Genomic DNA, 4,397 nt, shown 5'->3' with positions numbered 1-4,397 from the left:
TTTCAGACACTCAGACTCGTATCCAGTACTGAAACGGTAGGAATGTTTTCCTAAGGCATCCAAGTTTCTATAGTTACATCGCCGTGGAAACTGAGAGCTGTGATGTCATCACTACCTACTGAGGTCACATATGGAACATATGGAACAGACCTTGAGGTTTTAAAGAGAGCAGGGTAAAGGCAGAGGGGAACCCTGGATAGGATTCTTCTACACGATCTACCTAAGTAGCCACTCTCTGAGGATCCCTGTGGAGCACTTAGATGGTTACAGTCCCAGTGGCCACTGAAGGGTGTAAGAAACACAAATTCTAAGATTGGACAGAGTGAACATTAACCTTAACTAGCCCCTAAGCAATAGAAAGGCAGGAGGTTGGGTGGATTAGAGAGCAAGAGAGCGTGGGTGTGGTGGTGCACACCTTCGGTGTGCTTGGAGGCAGAGGCAGGCAGATCTTCTGAGTTTGAGGCCAGCTGAAGCAATATAGCGAGACCCTTAAAAAAAAAAAAGCTGCCGGGCGATGGTGGCGCACGCCTTTAATCCCAGCACTCGAGAGGCAGAGGCAGGTGGATCTCTGTGAGTTCGAGACCAGCCAGGTCTACAGAGCTAGTTCCAGGACAGGCTCCAAAGCCACAGAGAAACCCTGTCTCGAAAAAAAAAAAAAAAAGCCAAATCTTTACAAGTTCAAAAGACATACCAGCTAGCAAAAATGAAAGGCAGGGGCTGGAAAGATGGCTCAACAGACAAGAGCACTGACTGTTCCTCTACAGGACCTGGGTTTAATTCTAGCATTCACGTGCTAACAGTCCGTAACTCCAGTTCCAATGGGATCCAACACCTTCTGGCCTTCAAGGGCACTGCATGACTGTCGTTCTTAAACATGCGCGCAGGGAAAGCATAAACATAAAATAAAAACCTAGCCTCCAACACACAGACCACACACACAAAACCAGGCTTCTATTGGCTTTGTTCTGTCCAAAGAATGCAGCCACAGAACCCATAGAACCTCTATTTTTTTACAATTGAGGTCTCAAGAAAATTTCAGTGATAGGCTTTGGGTATTAAGTTACATTCAGAGTGCTCACCTAGCCTGCAGGAAGTCCTTGATTCCATCCCCAGCACCACATAAACCAGAATGCATACTCTGGTAGTTTCTGCTCTTAGGAGTGGATGCAGCAGGATCAGAAAACAGCCATCAGAAAGATGGCTCAGTGGTTAAGAGCACTGGGTGAGCTGGGCGGCGGTGGCACACGCCTTTAAGTCCAGCAGGCACTGGGTGCTCTTCCAGAGGTCCTGAGTTCTAATTCCCAGTAACTACACGGTGGCTCACAACATCTATGAGGTCTGCTGCTGTCTTCTGGAGTGCAGGTGTACCTGCAGATAGAGTGTTCATAACATACCAGTGTTTATAAACATAAAATAAGTTATTAAAAATAGTTTCCTCCCAGGGGGGGCAGAGAAGCAGGGAAGGGAGCAGAGAAAAATGTAGAACTCAATAAAAATCAATAAAAAATTACCATTAAAAAAGTTTCCTCTCCAGCCGGGCGGTGGTGGCGCACGCCTTTAATCCCAGCACTCGGGAGGCAGAGGCAGGCGGATCTCTGTGAGTTCGAGACCAGCCTGGTCTACAAGAGCTAGTTCCAGGACAGGCTCCAAAACCACAGAGAAACCCTGTCTCAAAAAACCAAAAAAAAAAAAAAAGTTTCCTCTCAATGAAGAAATTTATTCAGTTTTTTTTTTTTTTTCCGAGACAGGGTTTCTCTGTGGTTTTGGAGCCTGTCCTGGAACTAGCTCTTGTAGACCAGGCTGGTCTCGAACTCACAGAGATTCGCCTGCCTCTGCCTCCCGAGTGCTGGGATTAAAGGCGTGCGCCACCACCGCCTGGCCAGTTTTTTGGTTTTTAAAGACAGGGTTTCACTGCATCTTTGGAGCTTGTTCTGGAACTAGCTCTTTTTTAAAATAATTTATTTTTATTTTATTTGCATTGGTGTTTTGCTACCTGTATGTTGGTGTGAGGATGTCAGATCTTGGAGTTAGACAGTTGTCAGCTGCCATGTGGGTGCTAGGACTTGAACCCAGGTTCTCTGGAAGAGTAGTCAGTGCTCTTAACCACTGAGCCATCTCTCTAGCCCTGGAACTAGCTCTTGTAGACCAGGCTGGCCTCAAACTCACAGAGATCTGCCTGCCTCTGTTTCCCGAGTGCTGGGATTAAAGGTGTGCACCACCACTGCCTGACAGATCTATTCCATTTTTTAAAAAAGACTTAAGCAGGCATGGACCAATAAATGTAGCAGTAATAAAAGGCTGAGGTAGGAAGATCAGTATGAGTTCAAGGTCAGCCTGGATTACATAGTAAGATCCTTTTCAAACTGCTGAAAATATGAGTCATATACGCCAGCACAGCCAGCTTTAATCCCAGCACATGTGAGGCAGAGGCAGAAAGAGTTCTCTAAGTCTGAGACCAGTCAGGTCTACAGAGCAAGTTCCATGCCAGCAGGCTACATAGTAAGATCTGCCTCAAAAAACAAAAGCAAAATAACAAAACAAAAAACTGAAAATGAAAAAAACAAAACCCAAACCTGGTCTCCTTCTACCCCTGCCAAATTCAAACAATGAAATCTACAGGTTTACCAGGGGTCACACAGATACTGTATTTGTTTTTTAGAAAACTTCCTTTTTACATTGACTTTTTGTTTGTATGTCTGTGTGTGTGTGTGCCCATTTGCCACAGATTAGTGCTAAGGTCAGAGGACAACTTGAGGTGGTTATCACCTTCCACCATGTGGGTTGCTAGACTTGATGCCGGGTGCCATATTCACTTAGTCATTTCATTGGCCCAGGATCAGTGTTTTCTTCACCAAGACTATAGGTTCATATTGTTCAAGCTTGTGTTCCAGACTTAGAGTGTTGAGAAACATGATGACAAGCTCCCACTGTAAGTGTTGGAGATCATTGTATCAAAGTTGACATATACTGGGAGGATGTTAGAGGTGCCACAAGGGAAAACAGTTGTCAGTGATTTTACAAAGTGGGATTGGCAGAATATTTTTTAATTAATTAATTTATTCATTATGTATACAATATTCTGTCTGTGTGTATGCCTGCAGGCCAGAAGAGGGCACCAGAGCCCATTACAGATGGTTGTGAGCCACCATGTGGTTGCTGGGAATTGAACTCAGAACCTTTAGGAGAGCAGGCAATGCTCTTAACCTCTGAGCCATCTCTCCAGCCCCGCAGAATATTTTTGTAGAAATGGTATTTATGTAGTGACATAAATGGACAACACTTCCACTTCCCTTTTCAAAACAAAAAGCAATAGTGTTTGAGATGCAGCTTAGCTCAGCAGTAGAACACTTGACCAACACGCTTGAGGTCCCTGGTTAAAGTGTCAGTATGGCAAACAACCACGACAAGAAACAACAACAGACCAAACAGGGCTTGGCTCAGTAGGTAAGAGTGCATACTTGCAGAGGGCCAGAGTTTGGTTTCCACCACCTTTATGGGAACATTCACAGTTGAATATAATTCCAGTTCTAGGAATCTCACTCAACCTTCTAACCTCTGAAGATGCCTGCTTCATGTGCACCTACCTACATAAGACACACATACAAATAATTCAAAATTAAATAAACCTTAAAAAAAATAAACCCAATCCAAGCCAACAAAATCCTACATTTGATGGAGTGTAAATCCTCAAAATCTACTAAATTCTCTTCAGAGGGTGGTTACTGTTAGGGAAATGCACACAAAACTGTGATTAGCTAGGGGTAGGGACAAGGCCTCCAGTCCTAGCGTTCATCAGCCAGGTTAAGATCAACAATGGTCCATGTGTGCTGACACATGCCTTTAGTTCTAGCGCTCATGAGACAGAAGCACAGTTTTTTGTGAGTTAGGGGCCAGCCTGGTCTATGTAGTAAGTTCCAGAACAGTCAGGCCTACATTATGAGATCCTGGTTTGTTTGTTTTTTTGTTTGTTATTATTGTTTTCTGGAGACAGAACAGGGTTTTCTGTGTAGTCCTGGCTGTCCTGGAACTTGTTGTGTAGACTAACTAGGCTGGCTTCAAACTCAAGAGATCCTTCTGTATCTGCCTTCTGAGTGCTGGGAGTAAAAACATGTGCCACCACCTCTCTGTCTTAAAAAGACAAACAAAAAATCGGGGGAAAAAAGGATCACTAAAGACTAACTTGAGCTAGTGACACACAGTGAGTTCAAGTCAATTGTGAGCTACATAGTGTCAACCTGTTTCAAAATATACAAGTCATTTCTTGTCAGAAATCATGACATGAGGTCCATTGAGATGGCTAGGGGGACAAGGGCACTTGCCAAGCAAGTCTAGTGAGCCTAGATCCCTGGAACACCCAGAAAGTCTAGTGAGCCTAGATCCCTGGAACACCCAGAAAG

The sequence above is a fragment of the Microtus ochrogaster genome, chromosome 4, assembly GCF_000317375.1.
Source record: "Microtus ochrogaster isolate Prairie Vole_2 chromosome 4, MicOch1.0, whole genome shotgun sequence".
Taxonomy (NCBI): Eukaryota; Metazoa; Chordata; class Mammalia; order Rodentia; family Cricetidae; genus Microtus; species Microtus ochrogaster.
Note: the sequence above shows the minus strand (reverse complement) of the source record.